Consider the following 16,243-nt stretch of genomic DNA (forward strand, 5'->3'; position numbering starts at 1 on the left):
GTCCTCCTAGCTCTGACTCCAGAGTCAGAGACCTTGTTTGTTTGTTCTCTTTCAGATTAGGAGACAGAACCCAGACTAGGCAAGAGCTTTCCTATTGAGCCAGTCCTGGGCCAATATTCTTTTGTCGTTGTTCTGAGATAGGGTCTCACATACTCCAGGATGTTCTCAAACTCCCTGTAAAGCCAAGTTAGACCTTGAACTCCTGCTCCTGAGTGTTAGGATTACATGCATGGGACACACCGGGCCCAGCTAGTGGGCCAGTTCTCTTACCAGAGGGATAACCAAGGTTTGTCCTAAGGATTCTGGATGGAAAATCTCCCAAGGAATGACATGGCTAGGAGGCTGGAAACAGCTTCTTTTCTTGGTTCTAATAAGAATTTGCATCCAAAAGTAGATTTTTTTTTTCCAGAAGTCGTATTCTCTATATTGAAAGCACTTAGAATAGCATTATTTGACTGTCTCTGGGCATTTCCTTAGACTGAATATATTCAAATAAATGTCGCCAAGTTTTTCACAGCTTGTCATGTGGGGATGAGGTCCACAGATGGCCAGGAAAGACATTCAGCATTCCCCTTTCCCCCTCTGTAAGCAGCATTTAGGTTTCTAGGACACATGCCACTCACACAATAGAAGGCTCTTCCTCTTTCCTTCACGGTGACCATCTCTATATTTCTTATCATGCCCCACCCCCACCCGGGAGCTGTGGGGCGTTTCTATCTCACAGCAAGTCTTAAAATGCTTGTATTCCACTCCAAGGCTTCCTGCCAAAACACAGGCCATGACTTGCCTTATTGCTTGTTTCTCCGGCTCCAGCTAGAGAATTCGTTGTGAATGAACCGTCAGCCACCCACCCTGTCTGTCACAAACATTCTGTGTCCACTGCTGCAGTTTTAAGGGTGTAAGTTTAAGTAATTTTGCTTTTGCTTTTCAGTAGTGTTGGGATGGGATCCAGGTCCTTGTGTTCTCTAGCAAGCACTGTACCTGAGTTCCCGGCCCCTAGCCCTAGGCTACATCTTGAAATCACCTGGGGCTACCTAGAACATCAGTGTCTTCGATTGGAACCCAAGTGTCCAGGTGATAACACCTCCGGTGCTCCCACCAGGAGCCATGAGGCACAGTTCTTAACGTGACAGCACCCTGAGCATGTGGCCTCTCACAGGCCGCTAACATCTGAATAGTGCACAATCCTAATCTCGGTCAAGTACTTTAACCTCTTATGACACTTGGTCCAACATAAACATAAAGCCAGTTACAAATTTTCTAGAAGTCACGTTTAAAAAACGACAAGAAGATTAGCAGTTCAAATTAATTTTAGTTATAGATGTTATTTAACACATGAGATCCCAAATATTATATTTCAACAATCTAAAACATTAAATAGGTATTTTACATCTTTCTTTAAAATTAAGTCTTCAAAAATCTTACGTTTATTTCATACTCAACAGCACATCTAATTCCACATGGACTTCATCTCCTAGTTCCCACCAAACCAGATAATGAAAACTATATCATATTAGCAGAAATGATTTTAGGTGTGTGTGTGTGTGTGTGTGTGTGTGTGTGTGTGTGTTTGCACGCATGAGCACGTGTTGCTGTGTTTAACTTTAGCTGAGTGCAGTGGGTGATGCTGACAATCTCAGTACTTGGGAGGCTAAGTCCCCCGAGACTGCTGAGAATTCAAGGCAGCCTGATCTACGTAGAGCATTCCAAGCCAACTGAGTCCATAGCAAGATGTTGTCTCAAAAAAATGTAGATAAAGCTGGGCAAGGTGGCACATACCTTTAATCCCAACACTCTGGAGGCAGGCAGCTGTGTGAGTTCAAGGCCAGCCTGATCTACAAAGTGAGTTCCAGGATAGCCAGGGCTCTATTATACAGAGAAACTCTGTTTCGGGGGGTGGGGTGGTGGTGTGTAGATATTTAAATAAATAAATGTGCATATATCAAATAGAACTATAGCCACAGATTAAGTCTACAGAGAAAAACATATTTATGTGTTATGTGTTAAACTGCTGAGGATAAGACCAGCATCTTGCCTCAACTACAGCTTAGATCTTAAGTGTCTCTCCAAAGGCTTGATCTGCAGCTGGTGCTGTAGGGAAATGTTGAGATCTTTAGTAGGTGGATTCAAATAGCCTCAAGATCTCTAGGTTCTTGGTGGTGGTGGTGGTGGTGGTGGTGGTGGTGGTGGTGGTGGTGGTGGTGGTAGTTTTTAAAGAAAATTGTAGAACATGGGTCTCTCCCCTTTCTCTTTTGCTTGCCAATTTGATCTTGCTATGCTGTGTGCTCTCCACCATTGCCACAGAGCACTCCCAGCAGAGACCTAAAAACAATGGAACCCCTAAAACAGCAAGACAAAACAAGCCCTTTCTTTTCAGTATTTGCTGTAGTGACTGATGCTGATTAACCCACTTCACTAGAGTGCGGAAGGCCAACGACCCCATACCACATGCTTAGGACAGTGCCCAACACTCCGTATTTTGCCTGCTATATATCAGTTATTCTTACTATCTACTGCTTTGGTGTTTTCCCACTATGGTTTGTTTCTGTTTATCCATACATATTATCACCAGCTAAGTGAACTTCATTCACATCAAATAGTAGAAAGGCAGTGACTGACATTAAATGTCAAAGAGAATGTAGTAGAATGGTGGTGGTGGTGGTGGTGGTGGTGTGTGTGTGTGTGTGTGTGTGTGTGTGTGAGAGAGAGAGAGAGAGAGAGAGAGAGAGAGAGAGAGAGAGACTCCTTTCCTACTAGCTAAGCATACCATCATGAGGTATTGTTAGAATTTTCCAGGAAAGGAAGAACAAATGGAGAAAAGAGGATGCAAAGACAAGTCTTGCTGATCTTTCATTCATGGCCAACATGAGATCCTGAGATGAGCCATCTCCACGCCCACAGCACTCTGAAATAGAACTCCCCGAAAGGAGTTAATAAAGAGCTAAAAATACTACCGGAATCAGGGTTATTGCAACCACTCCCCTTCTTTTAATTTCCTTTATTTATTCTATTCACGTATTTACTTAGATATTAACATACACATTTAAAGACATTCAACCTGCTGTTCTTAACTTAAACAAAACAAAACATAGGGAAGATGACGTGGTGGCCCTGTCTTGGGCTGGGATTTCCCAGCAGTCCAGCCTCCAGAACCTCCTCATCACTCCCTCCTCTGCACTCCCTCCTCTGCACTCCCTCCTCATCACTCCCCTCATCACTCCCCTCCTCTGGACTCCCCTCCTCATCACTCCCCTCCTCTGCACCCCCTCCTCTGCACTCCCTCCTCTGCACTCCCTCCACTGCACTCCCCTCCTCTGCACTCCCCTCCACTGCACTCCCCTCCTCTGCACTCCCCTCCTCTGCACTCCCCTCCTCTGCACTCCCTCATCACTCCCCTCCTCTGCACTCCCCTCCTCTGCACTCCCCTCCTCTGCACTCCCCTCCTCTGCACTCCCTCCTCTGCACTCCCCTCATCACTCCCTCCTCTGCACCCCCTCCTCTGCACTCCCTCCTCTGCACTCCCCTCCTCTGTACTCCCTCCTCTGTACTCCCCTCCTCTGCACTCCCTCCACTGCACTCCCCTCCTCTGCACTCCCTCCTCTGTACTCCCCTCCTCTGCACTCCCTCCTCTGCACTCCCCTCCTCTGTACTCCCTCCTCTGCACTCCCCTCCTCTGCACTCCCTCCACTGCACTCCCCTCCTCTGCACTCCCCTCCTCTGCACTCCCCTCCTCTGCACTCCCTCCACTGCACTCCCCTCCTCTGCACTCCCCTCCTCTGTACTCCCCTCCACTGCACTCCCTCCACTGCACTCCCCTCCTCTGCACTCCCCTCCTCTGCACTCCCTCCTCTGCACTCCCCTCCTCTGCACTCCCTCCTCTGCACTCCCTCCTCTGCACTCCCCTCCTCTGTACTCCCTCCTCTACACTCCCCTCCTCTGCACTCCTCTCCTCTGCACTCTGTGGCTTGTGACAGTTTCTGTGGGACATTGCAGGGGTGGGAGGTGGGGGGGGTTGTTGCCTCTGGCGCTGTTGGACCAAGTGTGAAGACCTCAGAGTAGGGCAATATATTTGTAAAGAACCAAAATAAATAATGCTACTCAAGAACCAATTAATTGTACAGAAAATAGAGCTCATGTTCAATATTTTCCAGCACCCAACATAACTTGTAAGGATTTGAGTGGAAGTGAAACCCATTCTACTGGAAATGAAGTTGGTTTTCTTAAGCCCACGGCTTGCTGAAATGTAAGTGGCCATTGGTACAAAGTGACAGTTGCATTATTTCTTTTGGGGGATGGCTGGGAGAAGTTCGATTTGACCTTGGCTCTCCTGCCTGAGGCTCCGTAGGATTTTGTGGAATTGGGAGCCAGATTGATTTCGTTTTTTATTTCAGTGCGATTCTCGGCCCTTCAGGAAGTAGTTACGCTATAGACTATTATGGAATCAGACCACAGGACTCAGCATTACTAATGAAACATTTAGAAAAACACAGTTGTATCTTTTAAGTATTTAAACAGAGTAACAGGTTTGAGCCTCCCTGATTTCAATCAAGAACCCTGTCTGTGAAATTCCAGATTTTCCTTCAGTTTCACTTTATGAGTTCTAGATGATGATGTTTTGTTGTTGTTGTAAAAATATAAAAATAGGGGTTGGGGATTTAGCTCAGTGGTAGAGCGCTTGCCTAGCAAGCACAAGGCTCTGGGTTCAGTCCTCAGCTCTGGAAAAAAAAAAATATATATATATATGGTATGGGGTCTTTTACCTCACTGGGTCCGCACCACAGTGTCTCAAAATATCTGCTAGATATCCTTGTGGAAACACATCCTAACTCCTCCGCGGCCCAGACCAGTCGACCCACAATCTATTACACTTAAATCTACACATTAAAGAACACACAACACAATAACCTTAGATTCAATTGATAAGATATAATTGCCCACCTAAACATACAAAGCCCAGTACCATCCATTCCTTAAGAATGTTTGTAACAACCTGTAAAGGTACAGTATGGAATCTTAACGTCACCCGCCATATTGTCCTGCCATGCTTCTCTTTCCCTCCTGTCTCCTCTCCCATCTCTCCTCTCTCTTCTAGTCTCCTCCTCTTCCTTCAAACTTCTCTCCCGCCTATCCTTCCTTCTCCTCCAATGACAGGCCTCCTTCTATCCTATACCTGCCCCTCACCTATACTTTACAAATTCAATGGGGAGGTGGTTCTGGTGAAGTCACCTGATTCCTGAGTACTTGACTAGGCAGTTGTCCTTGGGGCAGTGGAATTAGCATCAAAATACAGATAACTTCAGGGTAAACCACAACAATGTTTTAACATGAACTCATCTTTGATTTGTTGATTTAGTTAAAATATATTATTCCTAGATTTAATAGTCTTTCTTAGAGATCAGTATGATATGGGCTTCTCTATGAGATTGTCTGTCTACTACTCTGTCACTATTGTATTACTGCCATGTCCTTTGTGAAAAATAAAAACGTAACATATTCACACATACCCACAAAGAAAAAAACATACAGTGTGTGATGTGGTCCATTTGTATTATTTCGTTTACCCAGACTCCATATTTGATGTAGCTGTGGAAGAATAGGCTTATTTGACGGATTGCAATTTCGGTTGATTTTCTTTTCTAACTTTCTCTCCTGGCCATTTACTGATGTGAAGGTGTATGCAGTTCACTATGAACTGAAAGAAAGAAAAGCAAATGTTACATTAAGCTGCTAACAGCACTTTAACCAACTGGAAGTAAATATATAAATCAACCAGCATCAATGCAAGAGGTTTTTCTGTCCCAACAGCCCACAGGTCAAACCCCCTACTCACTGGAAGTCTTCTGGGATTTCAAACCACTCTTGTGACTTGATGAATTAGAATCTACTTTTGGAAATAGTGGTATAGCATTTACCTCTCATGTACAAGGTCCTGGAGCCAATTCCCAGCACTGCAGAAAAAGGGAAGGGGGAAAAGCGGGAACAAAGAAACTGAGAATTTGTATTCTGCATTTTAACAAAACTCCTCACACGGCTTTATGTTCAATACAATATGGCTTGGTTGCAAAACACTGCAAAGCATATTTGGGACATAGGACTTGGTCAGCTGATTCAAATAAACAAATATGGTACTGTGCTACCCTACCCCTCAGTGAGAGGAGAGACAGATTGTGATGCCTACTAGAAATATGGCATACAATCTTGCTTAAAAAAAAACCACATTTATTTCCTAAAAAAGGGTAAAAATGTGTATGTCAAAAGCAAGTGTTTACCTCATGGTAAACCATGATATTATTGCTTGTTAGGCAAATGAGTTCTCTGGACCTGGGGCAATGATTCTAAAAATGAGAAAGTGACAGTGAAAACAATGACTTTGCTGGAGGCTGTGTGTCAGGAGGGCCTGTGTCTGGGCTAGCTTTTTCTTTTTTCAAAAAAAATATTTATTTATTATGTAATTCTGTAGCTGTCTTTAGACACACCAGAAGAGGGCATCTGATCTCATTACAGGTGTTCTGTGAGCCACCATGTGGTCGCTGGGATTTGAACTCAGAACCTCTGGAAGAGCAGTCAGTGCTCTTAACCACTGAGCCATCTCTCCAGCCCCTAGGCTAGCTTCTTATAGATACGTATGTGTATAGTGCATGCACATGTGTGTGTGTGTGTGTGTGTGTGTGTATGTGTGTGTGTGTGTAGTATGATCATGTAATCCATCTAGTTAACTAGTCACACTGCCTACATGTGATGTGAGAAGTTTATGAGCCTTTTGGTTTCCTGAGGAGACAACTTTTAAAATTTATTTTATGTATATTAGTGCACGTTGCTGTCTTCAGACACACCAGAAGAGGGCATCAGATCCCATTACAGATGGTTGTGAGCCACCATGTGATTGTTGGGAAATGAACTCAGGACCTTGGGGAAAGTGGTCAGTGTTCTTTTCTGCTGAGCCATCTCTCCAGCCACACAACTTCTTTTTAAAGGCAGATTCCCCATGGGACTGTCTTAAATGAAGAATATATCTTAAAGTCAAATGTACTTTCTGCCAAAGAAGGAATTACAGAAACATCTTTGGAAAAGCAAGTTGTGAAAGGTTCTGCCTCTACTTCTCCAGAGAACAGACAGGGTTTCTTTGTGTTGCCCTGGTTGTCCAGGAACTTGCTCTGTAGACCAGGCTGGTTTCTTTCTTTCTTTCTTTTTTTTTTTTTTTGTTCTTTTTTTCCGGAGCTGGGGACCGAACCCAGGGCCTTGCGCTTCCTAGGTAAGCGCTCTACCACTGAGCTAAATCCCCAGCCCGACCAGGCTGGTTTCTAACTCAGAGAGATCCACCTGCCTGACTAAGTCAGCTCAGTCAGTCAACAGAGTCTCGAGGAAGGGAGTGAGGATTGAAAAGAAAAGGACAATTAGACAAAATTATAACATGGCCCTCGCCAGTTCTGAAGCTGAACAGGTTTCTTTCCAGTCTGCTTTTATACCATTCTAGATACATACAAAGAATATGGGCAGTTCTAGGCCAAGGAACAAACAAGGCAATAAACAAAAATAGTCAAGGAACAGACAAGGCAACAAAGTCCAGTGGTAATCAGGGACTTATCAAGATGATCAAGATCTTGATTGAGCCTAGTTCCTTGTCCTGGCCCAATGTCCAATTCTTGCCAAATGTCTAGAAACGGACCCAAGAACTCTCCACACCTCCCAAGTGCTGGGATTAAAGGCCTACACCACCACTACTCAGCTGCTAATGGTATTTTTCATTCATGAGGTTTACCTCCTATTTTGAGGGATTTAAAAATAAAAACTGCATTTTTTTTATTAACTCAAACATTAGAAGGTTTTAATAGAAAGTCACAGTTCCCTGCTCTCCACTCAAACTCATTTCCAATGTCTCCTCCCACAACCCTCCTTCAGCTCCTTCGCCATAATTAGCTTCAATTTTTCTAAAAACCATGATCACACTGCACTTTGGACTTCCTTTAATGTGATTTTGGGACGAGGGATCCTGAGGGTAAAACCCAGGGCATACGCATGCTAGTCAAGCCTCTACTGTGAGTTAGGCTCTAGCCTGACATGAGTTTTTTGTTCCATTATGGATGGTAAAGATGTGAGCACCTCTTCCAAGGTGTCCTCTCCATGTGTTGCACGTGTCATTTTATTGAGGACTATGGGGTGTGACTGCTTGTGAGACTCTCCTCTGGGGTCAGGCTACTCCACCACCATGTCCAACAAAATTTGCCTAATCCTGCTGGGAGTGGGAGGAAGGATCAGTGGTCGGCATCCTGGGATTCAGACGGTTTCAGTTTCCATCTTTCAGAGGCCACACTTCCAATGGAGGGCCGGTGCCTCTTTGTCCGTCCTAGAATGCACACTGAGTGTCAGCAGTAGCCAGATTGGGGCAGGACACAGTTCCACATTTCCATGTGCAGCAGCCTGAGAAGTTATTTTCAGAAACCCTACTCATGCACCGCAGAAACAAATCTGAGCACAAGCCATTCATTGTGAAGGAGGCTTGGAGTTAATCGATTAACAGGTGTAAATATGATTCTTTGAGGGAGTTTCTTCACTCTCTCTGCTCCCAAATAACTGTAGGGCCTTTCTACCCTTGCTGTAGCACATTTTAGCTCCTGAATAAAGACAGAGACCTGGTAGTTTTATTAACCAGTAGCTGGGCAGATTCTGACCTAGTCTAACCCAACTATGCTGCTACTACCCGGCCACATGGTCCTTTACCTGCACCTGAGTCTTGGCCTGGCTTGCTCTGGTCTATGTGTGTCCTCTCATTGAGATCTCATGGTGAATCCTCTTGGTCACTCCAAGTGGTTTCCCTATACCTTCTTCTCCTGGTCTTTCTCTTCTCTCCAGTCTCCTTTGGGACCCCCTGACTGAGATTGGAAGTCCCACCCCCTCTCTTCTGCCCAAGTAACTGGCTGATTAGCTCTTTATTAACCAATCCAAGGTGATGGAAAACAATTTTTACATAACACTGAGGCTGGAGATGTTTGACCAGCCATCTTCAGGACTGCAGCCAGATGTCTCAGCAAGGAAAATAATCAACATCTGAAAACATGATGCACAAAACCATCCCCCAACAAACAGGTTTTAGGGGCTGAAGAGCTGGCTTGGCAGCTAAGAGCACTCACTGCTGTTACAGAGGACCCAGGTTCTATTCCCAGCCCCACTGTGGTGGCTTCCAGCCTCTCGTTGCTCCAGTTCTAGGGAGTACAATGCCCTTCTGACCTACTCAGGCACCTGCAGGTATGTGGTGCATACGTGTATGCAGGTTCACGTATATACGAATAAATGAATAAGAAAATATATTAAGTCTTTTGTTTGAAGTGGGGAGGACAGCAGCTGGATGTCTCAGTGGTTAAAAGCCCTGGCTGCTCTTCTAGGGAGCCCAGGTTCAATTCTTAGTGCCCACACCGTGACTCACAGCCATCCATAAATTCAGTCCCAGAAGATCTGACACCTTAATGGCCTCTGAGGACACTGCATGCATGTGGGCCACAGATATACATGTAGGCAAAACACTAGTATATGTAAAATTAAAGAAAAAATGGGCAGGCAGGAGAGAGGTTTTGACGTAGATTTAAGCACTGAGCTTAAGACAGAGACAGGTGCTCAGGAAAGGGAGCTACGCATCCAAGTGTAGGTATGGTTGTGGGTCTCCAAGAGAGTCAATCCTAAGGGTCATGGCAGTTACCACGTTTATTATTTTGGCAGCCTCTTAAGTTACACATCAAAGCATTTTTTTAAGGGACATCATTTCCTCTTCCCTCTTCTTTTAAGAAATAAAAGGTGTTTCTCATTGCCATGGATAGGATTGCACTAAGGATACAATAAGACCGTGAGTCACACAAGTTGCACAAGGGGATTGTGACATCTTTTATTGTAAGTGAAGTTTATGATCTTGCTTGTGAGATTGCTGGAAAACTGTATGTTTACAGCTGGGGAGAGAAAGGCCATACTTGCTCATATATCTTAGGTCTTAAGAATGGTTCCTGCCTGTTGTAGTAGGATTTGCTGAAGGAGGTAGAGGCAGGAAAATCACAAGTTTGAGGCTAGACGGGAGCTACACATTTTTCCATGCACACGAGAGGCAGGCAGATCTCTGTGTTTGAGGACAGCCTGCCTAAAGAGTGAGTTCCTGGACATCCAGAGCCACACAGAGAAACTGCCTCAAAAAACAAAAACAAAACAAGCAAGCAAACCTGTTCATTGCATTTTAACATCCTTAACTAAGTGTCTGTCCAAAAGCACCGTCTCTACCTGACAACCTTTACAGCATAATGGTTAATCATGCTGGGATTTGTAACTCCAAGCTTGTGAGAGACTTCAACCAGATTCCAAGGCCAGAAGGCTCCTTTCCATTCCAATCTCCTTTTACCTTTTCTTGTCTTTCAGTTCTTCCTGACTTGGGCACATCCTTTGTCTCTCTAGGGAGTAAGGTTCTCACTTTCTCCCTGCACTCATACCTGCTGTGCCCAGTCCCAGGGCCCCCGTACTCTGCACAGGAAACGCAGAGCTTTTTTTCTTGTTGGCTTTTTCTCCTGCTCTGAACCATTGCTTTCTCCTGTCCAATAAGTCTTCTGGAATCCAAAAGTTTGTTGCCAATTCTCATTGGCTCTTGGCTTCTTATCCAACCTCTTTGCCGAAAGGGGCTAGGACCTTTCAAATTCCATTCTGATAAGCTATTTCTCTGACAGTAAAATCAGCCAATTCAACCCGTATTAGATTATATTAAATGCAAGTTTATTGAGAGGCTGCTCTGGGGCAAGTTCACTGGCTGCAAGGACCAAACCAGGGAAGTCACCATGGGGAGACAGAAGTGGGGGAAGGGGAAGAGAAAGAGAGAAAAGGGGATTCAAGCAGGGGTGGGTGGAGGAGCACAAAATGCCTGGATTATAGGATTATATAGGGAGGAGCCTCTTGGTCAAGAAAGATCAGGCTTGGGGACAGGATATGCCAGGTAGGGACTGAGAGAACCTAGAGGCCAGGTCTGCTTTGCTATGTAAAATATGCATATCGGTTCCTTGTCCCGGGGGTCTGAAACCGTGTGTGTGTGTGTGTGTGTGTGTGTGTGTGTGTGTGTGTGTGTGTGTGTGTGTGTGTGTGTGAAGCTAAGCATGCTGATATATGCCTTTGATCCCAGTACTCAACAGGCAGGAGCAAATGGATCTCTGTGAGGGAGAGGCTGGCTTGGTCTGTATAGGAAGTTCCAAGACAGCTAGAGCTTCATAGTAGAAAGACCCTATCTCAAACAACCCAAAAGTGTGAACTTCAGAGGGCAACTTGTAGGAACTGGTTCTCTCTACTATGTTTGGACCCAGGGATCAAACTGGGGCAGTCAGACTTAGAGATATGAGCGTTACTAGATAAGCCACCTAGGGTTTCTTTTATTTTTGCTACTTTCAGGGATTAAACCTAGGACTTTATGGATTCAGGCTCTTTACCACTAAGTCACATCTCCCAGTGGTTTTAAGCACTTAAAAGAAAAACAAAAATTGTTTTATTTTGATTTTAGTATGAAATAGTTGGGAGCAGACACATCTGGCCTTCTTGTTTAATTGGAAGCTGTAGTCAGATTTAATTTCAGTGGCGAATGCCTTTATACATTCTAGTTAACAAAACTGAAAAGAAATGGTTATGTTGACAGCCAGGGTCCAAGCTTCCTTCCCCAGTTATTATTTGATGAAACATAAAATTTTAATCAAAGATACCTACCCACGCAGGTGGTTTGTCACGCCTGGTGCCCAAGATGTATCACTACACAGATTTACTACTTTGTGCTTCCACAGAACCTGGAGACACGGAAGCGGGCATGGGACAGACGGCGCATGGAGACCTTGGCTTGTTTTAAATGTGGACTATTGCAAGATGGATGCGAATCTGGGTCATCACTGTTTACAGAGGCCACATGGTGTTTTGTTTCAATGAGGAGGAAAATGTTTTGTAATTAAATGTGGTTAAAAAAGCTTGTAGCTTTTTTTTTTTCCAACTAAGCAGCAAGAGGAATTACTCACTGTACAGGGATAAATCAAAAGCTCTGAGGCATTGCGAAGGCAAGGAAAATGTGTAGCCGGGATAGAAATTGCTTTCCCGGGTGTTAAAAATAAAATCTAATGCACTGAATGAAAATCAATAGAGCATGTCCTAGAACTGCAAACCCCTGTGGGGCGCTCAGGGAGTTTAATGTACTTTATGTTTTTAAGTAAATTCATTTAAATGGTGGCACAGATCTTAAAGTTCAGAGGCAATTTTTAGGGACTCAGATTTCTGTGAGTTTGAGAATCTCTTCAGTTTTACTTCATTTTAAGTTTATTTTTGTTTCTTTCTTTGAGACAGGGTCTGACTATGTGGTCTTGGCTGGCCTGAATTCACTGAGATCTACCTGCCTCTACCTCCTGAATGCCGGGATTAAAGGTGTGGACTACCACGCCTGTTGAATTTGTTTTTTGAGATCTGGTCTTGCATAACCTGGGATGGCCTCAAACTCCTTATGTGGCAGAGGAGGGGACCTGGAACAGCTTGTTCTGCCTCCACTTCCCAAGTGCTGGAACAGTAGATGTTTACTACCACTCTCAAGTTTTCTTCAGTTTTTTTTTTTTTTTTAATTTATTTATTTCTAAGTACACTGTAGCTGTGTTCCGTCACACAGGAAGAGGGCATCGGATCTCATTACAGATGGTTGTGAGCCACCATGTGGTTGCTGGGATTTAAACTCAGGACCTCTGGGAGAGCAGCCAGTGCTCTTAACCACTGAGCCATCTCAGTAGCCTCCCCCTCCTCCCCCGAGTTATCTTTTAAATTAAGTCTTTCTCTATTCTCCTAAAGTAGGCAGAGAAGTATCTAGTCATCCAGATGTGACCTATTTCTGGGCGTCAGAATTTTGAGTCCCTGTTACTTTCTTGTTTGTACGTTTCCACAGGTCTATAATATGTTAATGTGCGTATAAACCCTTTTATTAAAATAAGATGGGCTTTAAAGTTTAAATAGACTTCAGATGTATTTTTAAAACCCAGAAGACAAGCACGTAAGCTTTTCCGTGGAGTGCAGTACGAGAGAGGTGGCTGGAAAGGCTGCCTTCTGCTAAAGGCTGTTCCCAAGGGAAGATTAGAGATATGCCAGTGCCGCTACAATAACTTTGCTAAGGTGTCTGTTGTTTTGTTTTGTTTTTTCTCTCTGACATTCTTCGTTCACAGTTTCAATTCTTAAATATACAAAGTATTTCAATTTCATCTCATTGGCTTTCCTTAACAGGCGCTTCTAAGGCACTGGAAAGGCAGCAGGTAAGGTTCTACACGCTAGACTCCAGTCCTCTGAACATTCCCGAGAGGGGATATTACGATGGAATTCCTTTGCGGGGTGGAGAGATGGTACCCTGGAGTGGAACAACTTATTTTGTAATGTAAATATCCTGTTGCTTAAGACGACCGTCTGTAAATGACTTTTCCGCTGCCACTGCCTAGCTTTATACTGGGCCCCTTCAGATGCTAACAGATCAAAGGTGCTGAGCAACAGGATTGGTAACAATGTCAAGGTTACATAGAGTCATGGGAGAGAAGGGAGGCCTGTGTGTTTTCTGTGCTTTCCTCTGTGTTACTGTAACCTGCCATGTGTTGTTATTGTCCTATAGCTAGCTACTGGGCAGTTCTTGTGACTCAAAATCAATCTATCTCTCTGTCTCTGTCTCTCGCTGAGACAGAGACTCACTATTCATTCACATCAGGGTGCTCTCCAGTCCTTCTGCCTTAATCTCCCAAGAGCTGGATTTCTTGTGTTAGCCACTATGCTAACCCACTCTCATGGGTTGCAAATGAATAGCCCACAGTATCTGGCATGGGTCAAATGCTGCTTCTGTATTAAACTCACATTGCTTTAAAAGCTAAACTAAACTAGACTTAAATTTTATTATAATTTAAAATATTTATAAACTTTACGTTTATAAACCAGAACCAGAAGGAAATTATGAATACCATCCAAACTTCACAACCAGCTCATTCAAATCAGCATTGGATCATGCCAGAAAAAAGTTGCAAAATATTTTGAAATGGCCTAATTTTTTAAAAAAAAAGGAATAATGGACACCCTAAGTAGCAAACACTTCTAATTTTTACTTTTTATTATCTTCTTGTTTGTACAAATCTATGAGATGTAGAAAATTGATACCGTTTAAAGAGATTCTTTTTTTTTTTTTTTTTTTTTTTTTTTTTGGTTCTTTTTTTCGGAGCTGGGGACCGAACCCAGGGCCTTGCGCTTCCTAGGTAAGCGCTCTACCACTGAGCTAAATCCCCAGCCCCCTAAAGAGATTCTTGACCTAAAAGAATATGAATGTACCATGTCCTGTCCAATGGAGAAGTAAGAGAACACTGCCTTGTGGATGCTGACCGGCAATTTTGAGTACTTTGTTCATTTATTTACTCTCTTTTGTGGTTGTTGTTGTTGTTGCTGTTGTTGTTTGATACAGGGTCTTGCTATGTAGTGCAGGCTGGCCTGGAAGTCAACATTCTCCTTCATCTCTCTAAATCCTGGAATCATGTTTGAATATGTCTAGGGGATGTTTATATTTTACTTATAGTTTTCTTTGTATAATGATACATCTTTTCATGAAAAAAGCAACTTTGGTTACATTCACTGGCTTGAACCATTTTTATTCTTGAGAATTTCAAACACACATACAATGTATATACACCCATCTCTTCCCTTCAAATTCATATTCCTCCACATGTCCCTCCTCTCAATTTTGTGTTTGTTTTACCCACCTGAATTTTTAATTTTCCTTGAGTAGACTACCATATCTCTCTTACTGGTTAGTTCAGACTCCTTTTGACTTTGTCCATTTTTCCAATTTTATAAGCATCTCATAATCTCAACTTTCCTCGTGGAGTCAATCCCCATCTTTCTACCTTAGTAGAAGCACTTGAAACTGCCTGGGCTTGCCAACCCACATTTACACTTACTTATTGTATCTATTTCATCAGACTTAGAAACAAAGCTTGGAGCTGAGCCATTGGGACTACCTGCTCTTTCAATCATTTGCTTTCTTCCCTGTCACACCTGGCCCTCAGGCTTGGCCAAGGAATTCCCAAGACACCTATGGAGCAATTGGGCGTCAAAGGAGTTAGGGATGTGAGTCCCCTGGAATTTAGGCATCTTGATGAGTTCGATTGTTTTGAGCTCAGCAACATGCTCTCCAAGACCACCCCAACAGCTGTTAAGGAGAAGAGGGGAATGCAGCTTCTCAACCGGACAGTCCACAATCTTCTCAGTCACTGAGTCTATGCTGTCTGCTGTGGTAGCCACTACCCTTGGAGATGTTTGGTGTTTAAAATGCAGCAGGCCAGATCAAAGAATGTAATTCCTAAAGTTTACTTTTAAACTTAGACATGAAAAGAATGTTTCATTTGGTTATTTGGAGCCAAATTAGATTACTTTGATGACTCGATCATCTTTTATTTATTTATTTATTTATTTATTTACTTACTTACTTACTTATTTACTTACTTACTTACTTATTTGAGACAGCGCCCTTGGCTGGCCTGGAACTCACTATATAGACCAGGGCTTTTGAGGTTCACTAGGAATCTACTTGTCTCTGTCTTGCTACTTCTGGGATTAAAGGTCTAAGGCACCATTCCTAGCTTGATCTGCTTTTTAATCATACATTTTAATAAAATCAGTATTGAAACAAATAATTCTGATCATTTTTCTCTCAGATTAAAATATGCACACCAGATTTCAAAATCCTACTACCAAACTAAGATAAGCTATTCAATTTCTTTTGTACAGAAAATACAATAAAATGTCGGAATGATATTTTAGGTATACTGTGTATATAAAACATCTCTTTCTTTCTCCTTCCTTCCTCCTTCCTTCCTTCCTTCCTTCCTTCCTTCCTTCCTTCCTTCCTTCCTTCCTTCCTTCCTTCCTTCCTTCCTTCCTTCCTCCCTTCTTCCTAATTTTAATATGCTAGAAAACTCAAGATCACATCACTGGTTCACCCCAGTGGTTGAGAGAAGAGGCCCTGAGCCTTCCTTTTAGGGATCACTTCCTGACTCACCCCGTGAAGCATCTTTGTAGTTTTGAAACTCGCTTTTATGATTTGGTTCTCAGACCCCAGCTCCTTCCTCCTTGTTACTCTGCCTACTTTCTGGAAAGGATCTGTAGGTGCTGAGCATTAAGGCAATTGCTGATTTCCGCCGCCAGAGAGAGCTGCGACGCTACTCTTGTTGCCCAGCAACCTCTGGTCCGGAAG

General features: G+C 43.4%; 1 long non-coding RNA gene and 1 pseudogene across 2 annotated transcripts; one reads left to right on the top strand and one right to left on the bottom strand.

Annotated features, from left to right (window-relative positions):
- The first annotated feature begins 3,952 nt into the window (after window positions 1-3,952).
- On the top strand, window positions 3,953-4,511 carry LOC147995726 (TM2 domain-containing protein 1 pseudogene; annotated as a pseudogene).
- Window positions 4,512-5,528: 1,017 nt separating this feature from the next.
- On the bottom strand, window positions 5,529-16,238 carry LOC102555365 (uncharacterized). Of its 2 annotated transcripts, none has more exons than NR_190444.1 (3): window positions 16,049-16,238; window positions 5,913-5,948; window positions 5,529-5,692 (listed from the first exon to the last, which is right to left on the bottom strand). It is a non-coding gene; the product is annotated as an uncharacterized LOC102555365 (long non-coding RNA). The 2 variants fall into 2 exon arrangements; NR_190443.1 differs by having other exon boundaries at window positions 5,831-5,948.
- Between the last annotated feature and the right edge of the window lie 5 nt (window positions 16,239-16,243).

Source organism: Rattus norvegicus, chromosome 3 (genome assembly GCF_021556685.1).
Source record: "Rattus norvegicus strain SHRSP/BbbUtx chromosome 3, alternate assembly SHRSP_T2T, whole genome shotgun sequence".
NCBI lineage: Eukaryota > Metazoa > Chordata > Mammalia > Rodentia > Muridae > Rattus > Rattus norvegicus.